Consider the following 24,263-nt stretch of genomic DNA (forward strand, 5'->3'; position numbering starts at 1 on the left):
TCCTTGTGAAACGTGTCGCATAGAGCTGTCCCTAGTTCTCTCAGACGCTTGACGAGTGACTGGGTTTGTGTGCCTGGTGTTTGACCCTGATTGAGTGTCATTCCTAGCTGTGCACTGTGCCTGAACTAAGAACAGCTTGCCTTTCGCACTTGAGCGAACTGCGCCTCTTAAAGGAGGCTGGGAAAACATCAGTCCAACATTGTTTATTAATCCAAACTGTGTCCACAATTCAACCATATCTAAATTATAGTATAAGCCAATATGGAAAATTTCTGTTGACCCGCTTTAGGTTCAATTTATTACACCGTTTGTTATCCTTCCCCGTTCAAAATGATTGGTCCCCAAACCTATGCCCTTGTCCTTGTGACTCCACCTCCCCACAATCTACCATTCATGTGGTCCTCTTTTGTAAATTCTATACGGCTCCGCGTAAGAGGTGGGTTCTTCCCATTCTGAGGGTAATGGGGCGGCGGCAGTGCCGCCCAGCATATTTGGTTCTCCAGCAACTGGAACAGGAATTGGTTGCTAAATCGTTAGCACACTTTTTTAAATTCTGTGCTAGACACCGTCGCAACCTATGATGTTTGATCGCTTATAGTATTTTGTGATGATATTAGTATGAGCTGACTGCTCCTTGATCAAACTCAGTTTAGGACGAAGAAGTTTTAAATAATGTATATTATCTTAAATTTTTCTTGTGTATAACTAGATTTTAAAAATTGGGTGAGAAATTAAATTTGCCTTTTATCATTTTATTTATCCATGTAAATGCTGTAATGTATTGTATGTACTTTTATGGAATTTCAACAATTATGGAAATCCGAATAAAGACAAATTTGATTTTTTGAATGTGCTGCCTGCACCATTAAAAGTATGTAGTCCTATTGAGAAGTTCTGTCGCAGTCACATTAAAAGTGAATCAGCCTTTGCTGACACCTGGGTCTGTGGAGTGGACAATTATTGACATGCAAGTGGGCTCGGATAGTACACAATGCGGTGTGGTGTAATTTTGGAATTGCAAATTCATGTTTGATAGAGCCTGCATCCCTGTTTCCTTGTGAAACGTGTCGCATAGAGCTGTCCCTAGTTCTCTCAGACGCTTGACGAGTGACTGGGTTTGTGTGCCTGGTGTTTGACCCTGATTGAGTGTCATTCCTAACTGTGCACTGTGCCTGATGGTGGGCGTGCAAAGTCCTAGCTCGTGAGACGTGCCCGGTGTCTGACAGTGGCTTTGCCTCCTGCTATGTCCTGCTCGATGTCTGACAGAGGCTGTATCTTGTTGACTTCTGCTGATGTCTGGCAGTCTCCAAGTCTAGCGTTTTCTTGTGTCCTTGCAAAATTGAGTCCCGTGCTCTGGTGCGCAGTGTCTGACAGTGATCATGCCCCTGGCTTCTTGCACCTGCTGTCTTTCAGGTGATGTGCCCATGCTGCCTCATGCTGGTGTCTGCCAGCTGCTGAGCTCTGTGCACTCTTGTGCCTAGCGTCTGACAGTGTCTGTGCCCCATGCTCTCTCATCCCCAGAGTATAACAGTGGCAGAGCCCCGTGCTCTCTTGTACCCGGTGTCTGACACCGACTGACCATCGAGCTCTCTTGTGCTCATGTGTAACCCGCACCATCCCAGGACTACTTGTCATGGTGTGCGCGCTCTCTGGGCTAGAGTCCCACGGAGTTGTACCCCTCTGCACCCCTCCTTCCCGTCATGTCTGTTGTCTAACAGTGGGCGAGTCGTACAGAGGTCATGTCCGGTGTCTGACAGTAGCTGTGCCCTGCATGCTCTTGTGCCCCGAGTCTGACAGAGGTCAAGTCTAGTGTGTGGCAGTAGCTGAGCCCTGCACGCTCTCGTGCCCGAAGTCTGACGAAGGCTGTGTCCGGTGTCTGGCAGTAGCTGAACTTTGCACGCTCTCATGCCCGTAGTCTGAAAGCGGCTATCTCTGACCTTCTCTTGTGCCTGGGTATGACATTGGGTGACTGTGCCATCTCAAGCCTAATGGACGTGCCTTGCACTCTTTCGTAAATGAAGTCTGACAGGTTTGGGATTCTGTTCTCTCATACCCGTTGCTGACCCCGTCCGTATCCCTGCTCTGCCCTGGTGCTCAGGCGCCGCAGGGGTGCCCTCTAACCACCAGAGGAGGAAATGTCGACGCAGCAAACAATGCAGAACCCTTTGTCAGTCACCAGGACCCTTCCCCGCCCCCACCCTGCACACTCCCCAGGCAGGAAACAACAAGAGGAAGGCAGGCCATTTCATTCACCCACCCGTAAAAGCGCAGCCCCTGCTTCTGGAGTTGTCAGAGGAGCTACAGCTTAGTTGTACTGTGACATGAGCAGTACCGTCCTGCAAAATCAGTGAATAGACTGTGTCTATTCATTTTCATGCGACACACCCACACATGGCAGGCGACGCAGTACTGTGTCGCGACACAGAGTTTGGAAAGCTCAATTTAGACCATGACTCTTTGTCTCGCACAGTAAGCGAACTTTAGAGCCACACGGCCTCTGCTGAGTATACACTCTGGAGAGACACACATGACTCAAACCAAGGTCCCAAAGATCGAATTAGACACACTGAAAGGAGGGACGATCAGATGTACCTTGAATGTTAACACAGTTTAGTAAGGACAAGACACTTTTTGGGGGATAGGTCTACAAGTATTATGACCATATTTCTTTTAAGCCTGTTGACCTGGAAATGATTGCAGACGGAGTGTGTTAATTCCCTTTTCCTCCCATCTGCAATGCGGTGCTAGTTAAGTTCACTTCTTAGCGGTGTCTAGCATTGAGCCACAGTACTGGAGGTTCCCCTTCAGGGAGTCCACTCCATCCAATATGTACCGTAAGGTAAGAATCCAGGATGTGTCTTTTAGCAACTAAGAGCTTTTGGTTTTAGCGCGGCTTTAAGTGAGCCGGGTCTCACTAGGTCTAAGCACCGGCAGTTTTTAGGTTTTGCCTCGCCAAAAAGATGCGCTCTGCGCATCTTTTTCGCGCAGGCGAAAACCTGATGAGAATTGTAGTGTGCTTTGGGTCGGCCCTCCTCATTCATTGGCTGGCTCCGTAAATGGAGCCTTGCCATTGGACGAGGGGCCTGTCCGTCAATGCCGGACCAGACACGGGGGCGTTCCCGACATTCTTTGGCTTTTGCCGACGTCACGCGACGCCGGGAACGCCCCCGAGTCTGGTCCGGCATTGCCGGCACTTCTGCGTCTCTCCTCCCCCGTTTCCCGCCCCGTGACTGGCCGGCCGGCCAATCCTAGCGCGGCCGGCCGGAAGTGCCCGCCCCCCGCAGCCCGGGGGAAGAAGGAAGACGGCAAGAAGTATGGCGGCGCCCGCGGGGCTCCCGTGGCCTGGAGGGAACCCCGGGAGATGCGGAGGACGTTGCCGGTCTCCCATGCCGAAGAGGGAGACCGGAGAAGTGCCGCCGTCGCAAGGTGCAGGTGAGTCGATTTGTTTTTTTTTTTTTCCCTCCTCTCTTCCCCTGCCTTCCTGCCCCAACCTCTCTCCCCCTGTCTCCTACCTTCACTCGTCGCTCGTCATGTCCTCCCGCAGACCTGACCCCGGCGGCCGTACTTCGGTTTAAGCAGGCTGACTTTAGAGAGCGTTGATTGTCATTGAGCAAGGAGGGGCAGAGGTAAAAGTGAAACTCTATGCTTGCGAGTTGGAGCTTCTGCTTTAAAGTTTTGCAAAGCATGTGCTGGAGTTAATGGAAGCACCCTTTGCATGTTTAGAATGGACATTCCGTCTGTGAAGATTCCTCGTGCTCTTGCTCTCAACAAATCCTTAAGAATTTCTATTCCGGTAGAACCCGCATCAAAAGAACATTATCAATGACATACTTTGTATTTTATTTTATTTTGGTCGCCCAATTACTTTCATTCATTTCCACGACAACACTTTACAAGTGTTTTGCGGGTTACACTCATCCTCTGGTCTTATGTCTCTGTGTGTCCGTTCTATGAATGGTGAGTTGTATGGAAAACGTTGTCAGGACCTGATCACATTATGCAGAGGCAGGCCTTGAAAATTTTCCTTGTCATTGGCAACCAGAATGAAGTCAATGTTGAAACGCTTGCCGTCGTCTTTACTTCACTCAGTTGTCAGTAACTGTGTCCCTTTGAACCTATAGAAACGCTGCATCCTTGAGAGCACTATTGTTAAAGACCTTCTCCAGACCGTTTGTAGGTGAGTTCATTTAAAGTGCTTGTAAGGAAGTAAATCAGATGTGGACAAACTTCAAGGAAATAAACTGCCAATAAAAGCTTTGGTGTTTTAATTTAGTAATCCGTATTGTTATTTAGTCCACATTTTCCAGTATGATATTGCCATTATCAAACTTTGTATTTATTACATTTAAGACTACCGATGTATAACTTGCCTCTGACATATGTTGGGTAAGGGAGCAGTTAGTTACAACTCTGCTAAGTGGTCCCAAGTCAAGTATGTTACACTCAGAACTGGTTTATAAACCAACATCATTTAACATGTCTTGACTTCAAAGCCTATATTTCTGTCAACAGGCATTGACAAAGCCCGTAGGTCTTGCTTGTGAAATCTGTTGGACTTTGCCAATGGTTTTTTCTCTCTCCCAGATGGATCCGCGATGGCGAGCGCATCCTTGATGGTTATCTTTGAATTAATTTTCTTATGCTTTAAGAAACTCAAAAATGTCCACCACAGATTGGCTGATCCAAAGCGACCATCTGTGCCATTTTAATATGTCTGCTACTGATGGTGCAGGAGGTAGCACTCAAGCTCCACCGATGCACCCACCACACAGCTCCACCGACACAGTTCCACCGATGCACCCACCACACAGCTCCACCGATGCACCCACCACACAGCTCCACCGATGCACCCACCACACAGCTCCACCGACACAGCTCCACCGATGCACCCACCACTCAGCTCCACCGATGCACCCACTGCTTGTGCCTCCGTGTGCCCCTGTTGCCTGCTTGTGCTGTGTGGGTGTGTGTGGAGGGCTCTGTGTAGCTGTGTGTGTGGGAAGCTTTGTGTGGCTGTGTGTGTGGGAAGCTTTGTGTGGCTGTGTGTGTGGGGGGCTGTGTGGGTGTGTGTGGGGGGGCTCTGTATGGGTGTGTGTGTGGGGGGGCTCTGTGTGTGTTTGTGTGTGTCATTTGCGAGAGATAAAGCTAGTGGCATTGTAAATGGCAATGCCATTTATTTATGTTAAAAAACCATAAATAAATATAATGTCAAGAGCAATGCCAATAGCTCTAACTTTAACAAAGGCAAAACCATTGCATTGTAAATGCTTGTTTAAAGGGGGCCTCGAAACGGGTCTCTGTTTTTTGCCCTGGCAGAAGTGGTCCATTGTTGTCCAGACTGCAGAGACAGCAGGCACATCGATGTACACTGCTCACTTGTGGCGAAGTTAGGCATGATGTAATGCCAAGTGAGCATTGTAGGGGAAGGGAAATCCTTGCTTCTCCGGTTCTCCCATGTGTTTGCTTTTTAAAACACAAGACTGAGCGCTGTTTCGAGTGAGGGGGCCCTATTGCATAGCGCACACTGCAAATTGCCACTCTCTTTTTGATACTCAGGAGCAGCAACATTGTCGTGGTGTCACCAGGGCTTTAAGTGGAAGCATTTTCAATATTGTATACAAACCATAGTTGCTGCTTATTTATCTTATGCAACTAACAACCATTGACAAAGCCAATTGTCCTGACTTGTTGTAGTTTTGATGTTTCTTGTTGTATCATATAGCTGGATGCAGAGACAGAAACAGCAAAATGCAAGTCGGGGGGCACACTGTGCTAAGCACAGATTTTTAGCTTATGTGTTTTAAGCCACGCCCTTAATTACATTGGCCACGCCCCTTTGAGAGATCCCCCAGTTTTGTCATCCCACTTAAAGCCCTGGGTTTTAGATTTCTCATAATACTAGAGTGAAGGACAACACAGCTAGGCAGTGCTGAGTATATAGTGGAGAGCATCTTGAGTCATGGACGAGCTCTGGCTACACTGAAAGTCTTCTGCGAAACTGAATTATTGTCTTCTGGATTATCCTGAGGCTTGGCCACACAGCCCCAGCAACATCTGCGACACTGAAATGCTATTTTATTTTATTTATTTATATAGTTTGTATAGCACGAACTTGACCCTAGTGGGCGGTAGGGTATAAATTGGAATAGCAAAATAAAATGCTATGTTTTGTCTTTCCAAGGCAGTATAATGTGTAGAGGCCTGGCCTGCCCTGCTGGAGTGCAGAATACATCACCACTGCTTCTTTCTTGTCTGCACAGAACGCCTTTGGCAGCAGATAGATTTCTCTGAGATTAATAATGCAATCTGTACAATATTTATATCTTACATTTCATTTGGCCTGATAGACTCGTCTGTAATCAAATTTAAGATACTGTTTGAGTTTTCTGACTTTTAAGATAAGCAATCTTATGTGATTAGAGCAGCTACAGACAGGGCCGGCTTTAGGGCAGTGCGACTGGTGCAGCCGCACTGGACGCTGCCATGAGATGGGCGCGCTGTGTTTAAAAATATTTTATGATTTAGATGCAGCTGATGCCGGGTTCCTTGTGTGTCCGGACTTCAGGCAGCAATATAAATGTCAAGATAACTCTTGTGATTGATGTTTCTGTTAGAGAGTTGGAGTTTTGTCTAGTGGCAGTTAGCACAGAGGTGCTGCACAGAACAGATCTGTGGATAGCTGAGTGGATTAGTAAAGCCAGCTTTACAAGCGCTTTAAAACAAATGAAATGTATGCAAGAGAGGGGCTATGGAGAGATAAGGGGCCCTTTTGCCGGGTGCTAATGAGGGAATCCGAGAAGGAGCTCATGGGGGGTGCTAAAAAAGATTGTCGCACCAGGCACCACTAGCGCTAAAGCCGGTCCTGGCTACAGGGGTGCAATAAGATGAAGTCTTTAGCTAAAGTCATCTTTCACCTACCTTGCTGGTGGCCAATAGTGCCCGCTAGAGGAACACTGAGAATTGTTGAGCCCCAAACTTTTCTTTGTCACTGAGGCCACTGAGTTTGCTTCAAGAATCTGTGTGCTGACAACATGCAAAGATACTGCGCCCAGGAGGAGAGGATGACCACATAAACCCTTAACTAAATTAACTATGTGAAGGACAATGAATCCGGACACTACTTGGAATTTTTCTACAATTTCCCAGTCACTGGAAATTGTGCATCAAATCAATCTGCCTGACCGTGCCACTGCCCTTCAAGACCCTTTGAAGCATCTGAGTGGAAGGATGAGAGGCCAGATGTACGACTGTTTTTTGCGGTTGCAAACTGGAAATCAGCCCGTTTGCAACTGCAAAAAAAGGGTACTGGCATGTACAAACGCTATTTTGCGAGTCCGTAACTCGCAAAATAGCGGTTGCGGTTCACTATAATAGAGAGTCACAATGGAGTGTATCATTGTTTTGCGACCGCATTTGAGGCAGCAAAACACTCGCAGTTTACCACCTACTACTGTGAATGGATGCGAAAATATTTATTTAGGAGCAGGCTGTGATCCCTGGGGTCACTGCCTGCCCTACAAAAATGAAACAGAAACGTTTCATTTTTCTTTTTTAAATGCAGCCCGTTTTCCTTTACTGAAAACGGGCTGCATTTAAAAAAAAAAAGAACTGCTTTATTGAAAAAGCAGTCACAGACGTGGTGGTCTCCTGACCCCAGGAGGCCACCATCCCTGTGAGTGCTGGCCAATCCTAATGGGGTCCCAAATAGCACCTGCCTCAGGAATATTAATGAGACAGGCAATTTGTGACCCCATTAGGAATTGTTAAGAGTGTCTGAGACACTGATGCAAATTGCATTTTGCGAGTTGCAAACTGCGAGTCGCAAAGCGACGCAATTTGTGAGTTGCATCTGTCCCGAGAGCCCTTCAACAAACACTTCCAATGCAGCGCTGGCCTCCAGTGGAGTTTTAGGATAAAGCAACTATTTTCTTGTTGCTTCACTTTTCCCATTTCCCATATTGCTCATATTTTTATCAGTTTTGTTTTGCTATAACTTCTTTTCTGTTGAAGACGTTCTTACCATTATAAGTAGCTTACTCAGTAAAGTTTTGTCTTTTCATATAAACTTGGTGTGGATACTTTATACGCTTTATTTCTTAACTGTGTCCTTCTTTGGTGGTGCCTTTGCACATAGCAATGCACAATTTTATCTCTAGGGACTAGTCTGCTGGACTTAGCCCAACAGGTTGGCTTTCTACAATACCTGTAAGAAGAAAGGCCCTGTCTGGGTGTCTCATATCAGTGTTTTATTAGAATATTTTACAAAAATGTAATAAAAAAACTCGCACAGTACACGTATGAGTTTTACACTGTAAGTAAACACTCTTCAAAAAGCTGTGTGTGTCACTGTGCTAATAATGAGATATCCCTACTGGTTTAGCAAACTTGGGATTATCTCTGCACCACAAAACACCTATTGCAAAGGTTCCGAAAGTGAAGTCTTGCGCTTGCGACTGCCATGTTTACGCATTGCCAGCATTGCGTAGCCAGGGCACCCGATGCTGCCCTCCTGATATTTTGAAGTGCGCTTTCTTTGAAAATCTTCTAGACTTGGATTTCTACCAAATCAGTAAACGATGGTTCCTCCTGCTTCACCAAGGTCTCACCCAGGTCTTCAAGATTTTCAGGAATGGTCATAGCACAACAGCAATCACTGGTGTTTGATGAGGGGATCTCAGTGGTCTTACAATAGCCAAACCCCTAGAACAGTTACCTTCACACCATGTTTCAGGTTTTACATAGGTGAGTGGCGCTCATCTTACACAATACAAACAATTCCATTATCTTTTCATATTATTCTTTGGGTGCAGCAGTCTTGCAGAATGCCCATCACTCAGCTCAAATCTTTACAGGTGAGGTAGGCAGAGTTCGACTGGCATTCAGGCCTCTGGGTATTTCACACTGGGCTACAAGCAAGATGATGCTTTTAGGGCTGCATTGGCTGCCATGGACCACCCATTTGGCCCTTGGGCCCACCAGAGCTTCTGACAGGCCTGTTGTGAGAGGCTGTCAGGTCTACTGGGAGTCATTCAACGTTGTAAATGTAAATGGCTTTTGGACTCGGTTTAGATGTGTTTATGGCCAGAGACGTTCTAAGGCAGGGTTCTAAGTCCAGAGTCGGTCCTGGATGGCAGGATCGATGCCAGATTTTTAGCATATCCCTATTTAGATGAATGTAGTTATCTTAAAAATCTGGCATGGATCCGGCCCTCCAGGGCTGACTTGGGAGAACCCTCCTCTAAGGCATGGGCAGAGTGGGCAATTGTCCAGTGACTTCACCTTCCAAGAGGCCCTCATAGAAAGTGAACCTTCGCTCTATTTTAATTCTCTCTATTCTATTTTTTTGTATCTAAACCTCTCTAAATCTCTGCCTACCCTTACCTCTCTCCGCCCCGATTCATTTTATGGACTTTTGGGTCAGCAGGCACAAAATGTCTCTGTTGTTTTTGAATGACCCTGTTAAAGTTTTATTTATGGTTTAGTATTCTTTGGCATAATGTATTCTTGAATTAGCAGGAAAAAGGTAATACAATTTCAAATGTGGTACGTGAATGGGCCCCTTAAATATGTCTTTCCCCGGGCTCCAAAATCCTTAAGATGGCCCAGTTTATGGCAACTTTCTGCTAAACGTGAACCACGGTGGGAATCAGGGCGCATAGTCGAGCGTTTTTCAGCACTATGGAAGCTAATATGAACAAGTTGTACACAACAGATATAAAACATATTATCAGATGCAGTTCCACATATCATCAAAAGCAATGACAAAGGACTGTGCTCCTTAAATGTACAAGTCTACAAGATGTTACCCCATTTCTCCATTACATGTGTTGACCTCCGGATTGCCAATAAAAAACACAAATTGATTTTTGCGCAGAATGAAACCAGCCCACTGGGGTGGGGGTCGGGTGTCATCATTATTCTGACTGTCCGCAATGGCGAGCCTTGGTTCCTAGCGCTAACGCAATAAAAAAAATCCCCAGTAACATTAAATACATATCCACCATGTACAGCATAAAGTGCACACTACGAAATTCTCTCGATGCAGATAACCAGTGTTTGCATTAACGAACTCGACGATCCTGGGTTCAGCCACCTCGGAAGGATAACGAGGTCAGTGGGCCCTGCCAACATTTAACCTTTATTTGGCGCACAGATCTCTTCGGCAGGTGCTTAACCCGCTGGGCTATGTACGGGTTGACCAGCACTCTCGGGCGCCTGGCCAGGATGGAGAGGGGGTAGGGGGCTGCAGTCTTGTCAAGAGCATCTTTCAGCAGAACGGTCGGCGGCTTCGGCGCCCCTGCACCCATCCTCCGCCGCCTCAGGGGCACGCGGCACTCTCTTTGTGTTCAGAGGTGAGTCTGCGCACCCGGCACTACGGTGCATCTCTCTCCATCCTTGGGGCGCTCCTCGCCTCCTCGTGCGCCCCGCCTGCAGTAGTGCAGAAAGGAGGAGAGCCACGGGCTGCTTCGCCCCTCCCCCACCTTCCCAGGAACTGCAAAGGCTGCTAAAAGCCCTGCGTCGAATCAAGCCGGAATCCTACTCCAGTCACGTCAGGGCTGGCAGCGATGAATGGAGCGCACCGAGGAGCCGCTACAAGACGCACTACGGTAATGCGCAGAGTGGGGGCTGCAGTCCCAGGCTCACGTACGAGTACTGAAGAAAGCCGTAGGTGCCCACTACTCTGCACCAGCACTGAGGCAGGGTTGTCAGTGCCTACTCTGCACCACTGTAGGGGCCAGGGCTGTCAGTGCCCACTCTGCACCAGCACAGGGGCCAGGGCTGTCAGTACCCACTCTGCACCAGCACAGGGGCCACCAGGACAATCAGTGGCCACTCTGCACCAGCACAGGGATATGGCTGTCAGTGTCCACTCTGCACCAGCACAGGGGCCAAGGCTGTCAGCGCCCACTCTGCACCAGCACAGGGGCCAGGGCTGTCAGTACCCACTCTGCACCAGCACAGGGGCCACCAGGACAGTCAGTGGCCACTCTGCACCAGCACAGGGATATGGCTGTCAGTGTCCACTCTGCACCAGCACAGGGGCCAAGGCTATCAGCGCCCACTCTGCACCATCACAGGGGCCAGGGATGTCAGTGCCCACTCTGCACCAGCACAGGGATATGGCTGTCAGTGCCCACTCTGCACCAGCACAGGGGCCAAGGCTGTCAGTGCCCACTCTGCACCAGCACAGGGGCCAGGGATGTCGGTGCCCACTCTGTACCAGCACAGGGGCCACCAGGACATTCTGTGCCCACTCTGCACCAGCACAGGGGCCAGGGCTGTTGTGCCCACTCTGCACCAGCAAATGGGCAAGGGCTGTCAGTGCCCACTCTGCATCAGCACTGGGCTAGGGCTGTCAGTGCCCACGCTGCATCAGCACAGTGGCCACCAGGGCTGTCAGTATCCACTATGCACCAGCGCTGGGCTAGGGCTGTCAGTGCCTACTATGCACCAGCACAGGGGCCAGGGCTGTCAGTGCCCACTCTGCCCTAGCACAGGGGCCACCAGGACTGACAGTGCCCACTCTTCACCAGCACAGGGCTGTCAGTGCCCACTCTGCACTAGCACAGGGCTTTCAGTGCCCACTCTGTACCAGCACAGGGGCCTGGGCTGTCAGTGCCCACTCTGCACTAGCACAGGGGCCACCAGGACTGTCAGTGCCCACTCTTCACCAGCACAGGGCAGTCAGTGCCCACTCTGCACCAGCACAGGGCTGTCAGTGCCCACTCTGGACCAGCACTGGGGCTAGGACGGTCAGTGCCCACTCTGCACCAACACAGGGGCCAGGGCTGTCAGTGCCCACTCTGCACCAGCACAGGGGCAAAGGTTGTCAGTGCCCACTTTGCACCAGCACAGGGGGCAGGACTGTCGGTGCCCACTCTGCACCAGCACAGGGGGAAGGGCTGCCAGTGCCCACTCTGCACCAGCACCGGGGCAACCAGGACTGTCAGTGCCCACTCTGCGCCAGTACAGAGACCATGGCTGCCGGTGCCCACTCTGCACCGGCACAGGGGCCAGGGCTGTCAGTGCCCACTCTGCACCAGTACAGAGACCAGTGCTCTCAGTGCCCACTCTGCACCAACACAGGGCTCTCTATATCCACTCTGCACCAGCACAGGGGCCAGGGCTGTCGGTGCCCACTGTGCACCAGCACAGGGGCCAGGGCTGTTGTGCCCACTCTGCACCAGCTCAGGGACCAGGGCTGCCAGTGCCCACTCTACACCAGCACAGGGCTGTCAGCGCCCACTCTGCACCAGTGCAGCGCTGTCAGTGCCCACTCTGCACAAGTAGACAGACTTTATGGCCCGGCTCGTGGTGCCCTGCCCGCTCCGTACCTATACAGGATCTGTGAAAGGCAATGCACGCCCACTTTACACCCGCACAGGGGCTGGTGCCCATGTGTGCAGCACAGGATCTATAGAAGGCCACGCGTGCCCACTCTGCACAGTATATGATCACTAGTGGGCACTAGGTGCCAACACAGCGCTAGCACCTGCTCACTATAGCTCTCTTCGTGCACATGAGGGGTAGAGGCCTAGGTTCCCTGAGGGCTCTCAGATGGCACCTGTAGGATTTCTAGAGGAATCTGCGCCTTAATCCTTCTTCAGCCCAGGATCTATAGGTCGCTGATTGTTCACTGTGCACCCACCCTACAGGATATATTATGTCATGTTTACTTCTCCTACACAGAGGGCTCTCGTGCAACACTGTAAGATTGGCATGAGTGCCCACCCCACACCCATTCTTTTCAACCTCCTAATGGAGCCTTTGGGCAACGCACTGAAATCAGCGAACATTCTATATCACCTGTACGCGGATTACACCCAGCTGTATCTAAAAATCTCCTCGCCTGATGACTTCATTGCCCTCAACACTATTCTACTGAACAATCAAAGTTGACTCACTAACAACCATCTGATGTTGAATACCAAAAAAACAGAATTCATTCTCATCTCACCCCTGAGCCACACTCCAAATCTAGACCTCTGGTAAAACACCTAACTTCCTTCGACTGTGTCCCCCTCATCATTGACTCAGCAAAATCCCTAGGTATCTCCATTGACAAACATTTCAATATGCAGTTGCACATCTCTGTGGCCAACAAGGGAGCTAATCACAAGATGAGTATATTAAGGAAACTCAAACCCTTCCTCCCTCAGGCAGATCTAAAAACTGCAGTACAAGCCCTAGTGCTACCAAGATTAGACTATGGAAGCACCACCCTCGGTGGTCTCCCTAAATACTAGTTGGCCCCGTTGAGAGCAGCACTGAATACGGCGGCTAGACTGGTATCTGGAACCAAAAGAAACAATCACATCTCACCAACCCTGAAAGCACTGAATTGGTTGCCTTACGAGGCAAGAATACACATTAAAGCAATTCACAACAATATACCCAGTTACTTGGAGCTAAAGCTTAAAACGTCTGGAGGATGCAGACAGCTACGAAGTGCGAGCACTTTCCTTCTGAAACCTCAAACCTTCCATAAGAAGAGAACAGGATGTAGAGCTTTCTCAGGGATTGCACCAAAGTTCTGGAACTCCTTACCTCCACTAGTGCGTGGAATCAGTTCTTTTACTGCATTCAAAAAGGAAGTAAAAAGACTACTAATGAACAAATTTATCTCCTAAGTTTTAATTATAGGAGGACACTGAGTCACCTTTAAGATCCTATCACCACTACCTATCTAAAATGGTTTGGTACATTCTACCGTATGTAAGGCTTTATTACAGCCCTTTTTGTTCTACACTGTATGTTGTCTAATGCTTAGCTGGCTGTGGGTCCGCCTGATCAGCTATACATCTTATATATCAACTTTGAATCGTTAGAAGTTACTTATAATATGTATGTTTGCTAGCACAATCTTCTAACGTTCATTAACTGTCTAATGCACAACGTCCTGCAGAATCTGGGTCCTCTGTGTTTGTTATGTATTTACTTTATATTGTTTTTGCATTATTTGACAAATGAGTTTGTTTGTATACCACCTCAACCATTTATGTTCTTTTATTGTAAAGCGCTCTAATACCTCCGTGGGTCACGTTCGAGCTATATAAAACTTTATGAATAAATCAAGGGGGTTGTAGTCCATAGCCACTCATTGGTGCTGAGTGGGCATCTGTGTCCTTTGGGCAGAGTTGGCGGCGGAAGGGTTGGATTGGGATAAAAAATCGGCCAGGGCACGCTAAAAAAAGTGGCCCACATTTGCATATTGCCTTTCCGCAAAACACTGCTTAAGCGAAAATGTATGTAAAAAGGGGGTGAGGTTTAAAAACAAATGCACAAATTAGTTCACACTGGTGAAAAACTTCGGAAAACAAGTGAGGCCACTTTTGCTCAAGCCCCCTGCCCCCGTTAAATATGCATATATTAATGGGCGGGCCAGCGAGAGAAAGGGAGTGACACCTCTGCCGTTAATAAAAGGGAGGTACGGGACACCCATCTACCTCCAGAAAGGGCACTCAGGCATCCACTGGGCTGCGGGCGGCATCGAACAACAGAGAATTTGCCCAAATAGCCCCCCAGGCTGCTCAAAAATGCAACCCACAGCTGGAATTCGGATACCGGCCCCTCAGACATTGCCCGAGTGCCCGCGTTACCAATCCGACGCTGGGCAGAGAGGGCAGCAATGCCATGTGAGCAGGATGGGCACTAGCCCTGACCTACAGAGGGCATTGGCTGCCCCACGCACCATCACAGGATGTAAAGCAGGCCATGTGTGCCCACTCCGTGCCAGCACAGGGGCCGTTTCTGCCTCTGATATCTTCTTTCTTTCCGAGGCCCTAGGTGCCTGCTCTGCACCAGCACGGGCTCCCTCCCCCCTTCCATTTACTCCCCCCCAAAGCTCCCCTACCCAGCTTTGGCCCTAATCTCTATCACACCCCCGCAGTGGTGGCTGGCACCTTCTTTCCCTCACTTCCCTCTTGCCCCTCTACTCATGGACGTCAGTTCACCAAAATGCCAGGGGTCGCGGAAGTGACATCACACACCCTTTGACCTTCACTATCACATACACACACATTCACACATACACTATCTCACACTCTCACCTGCAACACGCACACAACATACATGTAAAAGCATTTTTTTCCACTGACCTCAGTTGCCAGGGAAAGTCCTATTCCATTTAATTACACTGCATTTTTATTATAATAATAGTGAACATTTTAATTTTCTTCACTATTTGAGTAATAAAAACTTGATAGAAAAAAGGGGGATCCATAAATAACGAGCTATGGGCAAGCTGCCGCTCTATGCCGGGCACTGATCTTGCTTCCACCCGGAGACCAAGGGTTGTTAAGGCAGTGCCAGGGGTCACAGCTGCGACCCCTTAATGACGTCCATGCCTCTACTCACAATTTTACCTCATGGTGAAGGAAGCACTGGCAAGTCTGCCGTCAACAAAAAGTTGAAAAGAATCATTTGGGCATCAAAGAGAGGGAGTGCCCCAGGATGACCAGCTGCCCGCTAGTGACGGTGGACTGACTATGTGTATCCTGCCCCTGGCCAGAGGCGTGAGACAACATGATGCGCCCCTCCTCTCCCCCGGGCGCCGCAGAATGTAGTGAGGGGCCTTAAGACTCTGGGATCTCACAAGTAGTTATAGGTTTACGCTGCGTGGGGGCCCTTGGAAGGGTGAGCCATGCGCTTGGAAGTCCCTTTGGGTGAACTTCACTCTCTATAAATTCTAAAAATCAAATCCAACCCTGTCAGTTCCTGGGAGCCTTGCTTGAAATCAGGTGCTTGGGTAAATGAAAGTCAAAAAGTGACCCTGCAGGGCTTTTTCGCTGATGCACCAAGCAGAACTCTTTAAGAAATACTTAAGAAGCACTATATATATATATATATATATATATATATATATATATATATATATATATATATATATATATATATATGGCCGAAACGCGTCATGATCGACTGCAACAAAAACTGAAAAATAAAGCGCTTCGCTGGCAACAAGCTCATAAAGTTGCCCGTATCTCTTTGAGTGAGTAAATGCACTTTGGAGTGGTGATTTGATATATATATATATATATAGAGAGAGAGAGAGAGAGAGAGAGAGAGAGAGAGAGCGAGAGAGAGAGAGAGAGAGATACAGGGCACGAGTCGGGGTACCACGCGGGTGGACGGCATCCCCCCACTTATTTCCTGCTTATCAAATCGCCGTCCACCCTGCCCTGCTCATCAAAAGTGTGATAAGAGCGCGCACCAAACCACGCATTTCCGGGGTAAACTAAAAAGCCTGGTGGCAGGAGAGAGATTTAAAAATCCGAGGGGACCGCAGGAATGCTCTTACAGATGATGGAGGAAGATAAGGGTGTTTAACAGTAACGACAGAAGTGGTGTTTGCTTAAAAAAAAACAATTTGCCAGGAGCAGAAGAACTTGTAACTTCCTACAGGAGGAGAGATCCGAGTAAAAAGTCATGCTTTTCATGCATTTCTTTGCTTCAAAGAAGTGGACTTGGATGCAGATGAGCAGGGCCGGACTGGGAACCAAAACCCTGGAGTTGGAGGTGCCGCCGAGCTCTTTGCCAGTGCGCAGTTTTCGGCCGATTTTGTTCCAGGGCCGATTTTGCAGCTATGCTGCATAAACGACCCTATAACAAAAATTTCCCCAAGGGGCCCAGAACTGGCCCCCACCCTTGCGGCACACCGGGGGATTGCCCGGTGCCCGCAACGGCCAGTCTGGGCCTGCAGATGAGCTCTGGAAACACTGACATTCTCGAAGCTGCAATCGTTGAGCATTTAAAAGTTCATACCTATGCGGTGATCATTGGATGTGAATCATTGCTGTCTATGCTGACCCAGCAAGCCTCTGCTTGGGAGTTTGCTCTTCGATTTTGTTTTTTTTACAGTTTGCGGCCAGTTGAAAGTGCGAGAGAATCACCTTAGAAAGGTAGGTCCCGACTGTTCATGTGTTCACCTGTGTTATGCTGTTGCAATTTCTCTCCCGTCTCTGAAAAATGCTGCCCGTTTGGGAAGTTTATGTTTTGTACAAAAAAAACAGCTAAAGGGGTATCTTTACTGAAACATGATATTAATTTGCATTTCACACACAGGTCTGTATATGCGGTTGGCTTGTGTTAAACCATTAGCATTGTCCTGGAGGGGTGCAGGCCAGCATAATATACTGTAGGGCTTTGCACCCCCCCCCCCACTCTTTTCACAGTGTGGCGCCGTCCCCCTGCCAAGAAGTTGGGCACCACAGAAATATGCTTTTATAGCGCTATGTCGAAACGTCATGAGGTCATTTGCATTTTGTCCTACTTGGTCAGTCCCCCCACTCCTTTTTATAGGACTTGTCCCCTGGATAGATATATATATAGATAGATATATAGATGAATAGATGGATATATCAATATCTCTACATCTGTATATGTCTCTATATATATACATATATATATATATATATATATATATATATATATATATATATATATAAATATATATATATCTAGTGCTTCATAAATATATATTTCTTAAAGAGTTCTTCTTGGTGTGTGTGTATATATGTGTGTGTGTATATATATATATATATATATATATATATATATATATATATATATATGTGTGTTTGTGTGATTAGTCATAAGAACAGTATTTGCGAATACACTAATACTTATTCTATTGCTTGTTGTAAGTGATGCGTCCTTGGGCACTGCTAGGAATTCCACAGAAATGTACTGCCTTATCGGTGCAGAGCTCTCTTTCAGAAGAGCATTTACACACACCACCTTTCCATCCTTAAATGGTGCTAAGAAACCTGCACTGCAGGATGCGGGAGGGAGGGGAAGCGATAACCCCTCCTCCCAGAATTGATCCCAATGCAATGAAACCAGGAGCCACCAGCTGCGTCCCCACGGCACGGGGCACAGCGTGCGCGTCTCACTCAAGGATTACGGTAATAGGTTCGCCCAGTAAAGCTTCCAAAGCACGCTGCTATTATGCTACTAGGGCAAGCGCCCGTGAAATGCAGGGATACATGCGCCAGCAGGGCACCGAGCAGCATTCAGCAGCCCACCCGCACCCCTCCCAATGATCCTACGTCTTTCTGGCCGCAGTGCAGGCATCTTTCCATAAGCCCAGTAGACATAGGGTGTCAGTATACCTGAAAAAGTCCTGATCCACAAATATGAATGCAAACTATAAATCTCCAGTTGGGATCCCTGCTGGACCAACTCTGCTGTTCACCATTCTGAGGTCGATAAAAAGGCATGCGCAAGGGTCAGATAATAAAGAACGGGTAACGGGCACTAAATGGCTGTTATGCGTACGCACGTGTGAGACTCTCTAGCCGGGGTGGGGGGTGGGAGTATCGCCAAACTTTTATTTATATGTGTATGTCATGTGAAGTGCTGCATGCCAAATATTTCCGCCTCAGGCGCTGGAATGACAGCGGTTCAAGGAGCCTCGCCTCGCCTGGTGATCTGGGAAGCTCTGTTGCGTCGGTGGTGGGGTCAGAGTTCACAGACAGATTCCTCGAAAGCCTCCTTGGTTGCATGTATAGACGGACAAGCCTAGAGCGTGGGCGCCCAGGCTGCCAAGAACCGGCCTTCGAGGTAAGTCTGCACACCGCCGAGAAGTGGCAGCGCGCCGGAGACGCTACTGTTTGCTACAGACAGAGTGCGTCCTCCAGGCCTCGGTTCGAACGCTCCGCCTTTCAACACTCAGACAGTCATCAAGAGGAAAGAGAAAGCAGCGTTTCTGTGCACAGATGGGTATTTGAGGTGAGACGGAACGAGGTTTAACGCGAGGCTGATGTAAACCCAGGTGGCTGCCTGCAGGAGAGTGTATGCAGTGAATCTTATTGGAGATATGGAGTGGGTTAATGGATGAGGGGGAGAGGCGGAGATAAGGATGGGAAGTAAGGGTGAACAGAGGACATGATAGTACACAGGGGGTCAACGAGTGGTTCAAGCCATGGGACAGAGGGCATTAACAGAAGGCAAAGTGTTTTAAGGGACTTGGATGCAAAGATGTCTGGTGTAACACGAATACTGTAAACACAACCTGGTTTAAAGGAAGATGGAGCGATTTATCCTTCCGAGATCTATACAATCTGTTGCAATTTCGATTGGATATTAATCGTAGCATATTTGTTCTTTGTAAGGCGCTTTGACGAAAGCGCCATTTGATAACGGATTAATATTCACACAATGGGTAAGAGAAATACACAGTGGTTTAATGGAAGGGACAGAGAATATCTGGGTGGGAAGGAGGCGCTTTGAAGCGTGGGACTCACAGGAAGCGCTTTACTTCATTTCCCGAAGGTTGCCAGGTATATAGCGGGAGAGACCAGATTAACGGGGGCACTACTTGCTGATAGCTCAGGTGGCTTTAAAAGGTTCACGTGAAGCACTTGGACCAAGAATTCCGAAAGCGATGGGTCCTGGGTCGGAAGGATCTCCTCCATGCCCCCAGAGGCGGTGGATGCTCGCATGCACTGAGGTGGTCTGTGGTCCCAGGTTCGTTCACTGCCCCCCTCTCTCAGACCGGAGGCAGCAGAGCTCGCAGCCGCCCCTCTCAGCGGCAGCAGCCGGGGCTTACCTCTCTTCCCTGTCCAGGGCAGATCCTACTAATGCGGCGACAGAAGGACTCCTACAGGGCTTATGCAGGTCAGCAGCGCACCAGCGGTAAGGAGGCTGTTGTACCCGCTCTCCCCCTGCCCAGCTCCATCCGCAGGGTCACACAGACAGCTGGCACCCTTCTGCAACCTGTCCCCTGCCCAGCTCCACCCGCAGGGTCACACAGACAGCTGGCACCCTTCTGCAGCCTGTCCAATGTCTAGCTCCATCCGCAGGGTCACACAGACAGCTGGCACCCTTCTGCAACCTGTCCCCTGCCCAGCTCCACCCGCAGGGTCACACAGACAGCTGGCACCCTCCTACAAACTGTAGTACCCGGACTAACGTTTTCCCTCTGCCCAGCTCCGTCCGCAGGGCCACACAGACAGCTGGCACCCTCCTGCAGCCTGTTCTACCATGAGTACCGCTCTCCCCCTGCCCAGCTCCATCCGCAGGGTCACACAGACAGCTGGCACTCTCCTGCCAGCCGCTGACAGCTCGGAAGCACCCCCGCCTCCATCCCCGCTCAGAGCCCACGAGCCCTCGCAGGGACCACACTGCTGCACGCACGAGCCAGACGTAAATACAACGCGGTTTGTTGTTGTCACAGACACACATCCCTGCCAGGGCCAGCGCACGCTTCCGTCCCCCCGCTTCCAGGCGCGCGCGGTCCTCCCCGGGCGGCTGTCACGCAATCCGGCAGCACCGGGCAGGGCTCACAGGTGCAGCCGGCTGGAAGCCGAGAACCAAACGGACAGGAAGCGCAAGCAGCACACCCCCGGCTCTTACCGTGCTGTGGAGGTCGGGGGAGCGCAGGTGCCACCAGCCAGGCGCCGCGGGGAGGGTCCTCAGCAGCAGCCCCAGCAGCAGCAGCAGCCCAGCCTCTTCCTGGCCCCCATGCCCGGCTGACGGTGCCGATGGATGTCCTGCGCCCGCCGCCGCCGCTGCTGGAGATGAAATGTGCCAGGGAGACAGTGGGAGATGCAGTGAGCTGCACATGCTCCCTTCTGACGAGCCCTGCTTCCTTTAACCCCCTCGCCGCCGCAGCCCGTGTCCTCCTCCGCTCGCTGCCAAGTTCGGGGAGCGCGAGGCATTGTTCATTCATTCTTAATTCAGCCCGACCTGTTCCTTCACCGGAGCCGCCAGGTTTCAGCGTTTTATGATTCTGGCACAAACCCGAATTAACACATGGCTTGAGAAAGGCCATTGGTATGCGGAAAAAGTTGCATGTATTTGTAAACACAGAATACAGACAATATTATCTGAAGTAGCTATAAAAGGAGAGGTTGCATTTGTCTCTGAGTTCACAGGCACGTGGTTAGGCTTGCCACAACCAGAAATCTCTCACAACAATTTTTGGGCCAAAAAGGGGGTCTGCACAGACCACAGAGCTTGTTAGTGTGAAAAAGGCTGCTTTATTGAAGACAGGTGCACCTTACAAACAATTTCCTTGGCCTGTGCCCTACAAAACGAAACCTCACTAAATATTTTCCTCCTACCTTACCCCCACCCCCTCCCCTAAAGTTTTCCCTTTGCAACCATTTATAAGCCCCCAAATCTGTCCTCCTTGCTGCCCCGTTAAACTTGTAACTTCTTAACATTTCCTAACCTAGCTATCTAAGTAACCTTCCTATGCTACTTCCCCTTCCGGTGTTGCTCCCGGAGTGACCTTTTCCAACCAATAAACTGTAACTGTAAACAGATCTACCAACTATTACCCAGGAAAAACGCCACTCAGAAAATTCTGGCCCCTGACTTTTCTGACCACCCCCCCCCAACTAGGGACCCTGCTGTTTCGGAGACTTACATATGTCCAAAACCCTGTCCAAAACCTCCTTAATCTGTATTATATACAACTCCAGTCCATAATGGGTCAAGTGCACAGCATCTTCCCTAAAAAACTGCTGCATACCCCAGTTCCGGATGTTCTAATCTCCCAATACCTTCCCTGTCACAAAAAAATTTGCTTGTCCCGGTTGATCTTTCTCCTTGCTTTATCTATCGCGGCCAGGCATTCCGCCCTCCTCCAATGCCTCCTGGGAATGAACTCTGACCAGATAACATACCAACCCGACCACTGCTGTTTAATCTCCAAGAGATCCCTCTTCATTTGCTTTAACAGGGCCAAACTCTTACACTGAACCAGGTCATTCTCCCCCAAATGAATAATCAAAACGTCTGGACAAATCTCACCTGTGATCGACTTATTTAACGCTGGAAACAACTTGTGCCATCTCATGCCCCCTTTACCGTTCCAATGACACCGAAACAACTGAGAGTCCAAACCCAAATTCAAACCGTTCCCTTTCGCACACTCATAACGTTCTGCCCATTTGGCAAAAGAGTGTCCTATGATGAAGATAAACAATTCCGCGCAGCAGGCCCTGCCACCGCACCTAATAAAGACACATATATGAGGAAGGAAATGAACATCATGCGTCCCCCTCCCCAATTCCCCGCAGCCGAATGTATGTTTTGGAGCAATCCGACTTCCAACGCCCCAAGCACATAAGGTCTTCCCTCCCCCACCCTCTCTTAGCTGCGTCTGTGGCCGCTCCTATGCGGAATGAATGGGTCTCAAACTGTCCAGGATCTTCCCCAAAGCATTGGAGAGCTCACCTCATGACCCAAAGCAGCTGAGACGCTGACACCCTGCCTCCCTCCTTTCCCTGGAAAACCTTACCGTCACCCCGCACCAAACCTCGGGCCGACCGCACTGGGAACCGTTCCAACACCCACCGACCACGCACGCAACCTAGGGGTCATCCTCGACCTCACCTTCTCCATGACTAAACAGGTCAACACCGTCTCCTCCTCCTGTTTCAACACCCTCCGCATGCTCCGTAGGATCTACAAGTGGATCCCCACTGAAACGCGAAGAACAGTCACCCAGAACCTTGTCAGCAGCAGGTTGGACTATGGAAACGCCCTCTACGCAGGAGCCTCGGCCAAACTCCTGAGACGGCTTCAACGCATCCAGAACGCCTCTGCACGCCTGACCCTCGTCATCCCTCACCGCAGCCACATCACACCCCACCTGAGAGACCTGCACTGGCTCCCGGTCAACAAGAGGATAACCTTCAACCTCCTCACCCACGCACACAAGGCACTCCACAACACCGGACCAACGTACTTCAACAGACGACTCAGCTTCTACACCCCCACCCGCCAGCTCCGCTCTGCCGACCTCCCCTCGCTACAGTCCCTCGCTTCCGAAGAGCGACCTCAGGTGACAGATCGTTCTCCCACCTCACCGCCAAGACCTGGAACACCCTCCCCATCCACCTACGGCAGACCCAAGACCTACTGACCTACAGAAAACTCCTCAAGACCTGGCTTTTCGAGCAGTAGCATCATTTCCCACCTCAGCGCCTTGAGACCCTCACGGGTGAGTAGTGCGCTTTACAAATGATATGATTGATTGATTGATTGATTGATTACCAACTGAACGACCCTGTGTCTCCTACATACCACATCTCAGCTGGAACTGGCGTCCTGCCCTCGCCCGCCTCCGTGGCTAGCCCATGGAACCTCTGCCACTGTGAACGAGAAGCGTCCGCAATGTCATTGTCCACTCCCAGTACATGTCTGGCTTGAAAAAAAATATCATGCTCCAAACATCGCAGCACAAAAACCCTCAACAACTTGAGAATTTGAGCGTCTCTGGCTAATTGTCTATTCACAACCAGCACTACCGACATATTGTGACCCTTAAAGATCGCCTTCTTGTGCGCTAACTCTCGAGCCCATACTGTCACAGCCACCACCAGTGGAAAGAGCTCCGGAAAAGCAATACTCTTCCCCCCATTCTTCCAGTGTGGTGGCCATTCTTCTGCGCACCACCTCCCTTTACAGTAGAGTCCAAATCCTCCTGCCCCTGCCCCGTCTGAGGATATGGTGACATCCATTCCCATTCTTCTGGGGTTGCCATGGGAATGCTGTTGAACCATTCCAAAAGGTTCGCCACATGCGCAAGTCCTCTTTAGTGCCTGCCGAGAGGCGCGTATGATGGTGCGGTGGTGTCAAACCTGACAAAAACAACACCAAACTCCTGCAAAAAGTGCGCCCTGCTCGCACTATCCTGCATGCACAATTTAGGTGCCCTAGCAAAACCTGAACCTCCCTGACCGTCACCTTCTCTTTGGCCAGCAAACTGTCAATCCACAGCAGCATGTGCAATTTCTTGTACCTCGGCAAACAGGCTTACATAGCCACTGAATCCAGTTCAATACCAAGAAATTACAACACTGTACTGGGACCCTGTGTTTTCTCTGGTGCCAATGGCACACCCAGGTAGCCCATGAGCTCTTTAAAACTTGCCAGCTGCTGCTGACAGGCCGCAGAACCGGGCAGTCCCACCAGAAAAAAGTCATCCAGGTAGTGTGTCACTGTCTCTTTACCAGTGTGCCATGAAAAGACCCACTGCAGGAATGTACTAAATCGCTCAAACAAGGCACAAGATATGGAACAGCCCATTGGCAGTGCTTTGTCCTTGAAGATGGACCCCTTGAACTGGATACCCAACAACTGATAATCCTCCGGGTGTACGGGGAGCAATCTAAATGCCACCTTTATATCGCATTTTGCCATGATTGTGCCCGTCCCTACTGTCGCGGCCAACTGCCATGCTATGTCTACCGATGAGTGGGATACTGAAGATAGCTCGGCCGCTATGAAATCATTAACTGACGCCC

General features: G+C 49.6%; 1 protein-coding gene across 1 annotated transcript in view; it reads right to left on the bottom strand.

The window, feature by feature from the left end:
- Positions 1-20,542, bottom strand: part of TMEM229B (transmembrane protein 229B) — a 393,737-nt gene extending 373,195 nt beyond the window's left edge. Inside the window, exon 1 of the transcript XR_013600854.1 lies at positions 20,359-20,542. The gene's annotated coding sequence lies outside the window, so the exon portion shown is untranslated. The remainder of the gene's footprint in view (positions 1-20,358) is intronic.
- Positions 20,543-24,263: the final 3,721 nt, after the last annotated feature.

This window comes from Lissotriton helveticus, chromosome 9 (genome assembly GCF_964261635.1).
Source record: "Lissotriton helveticus chromosome 9, aLisHel1.1, whole genome shotgun sequence".
Taxonomy (NCBI): Eukaryota; Metazoa; Chordata; class Amphibia; order Caudata; family Salamandridae; genus Lissotriton; species Lissotriton helveticus.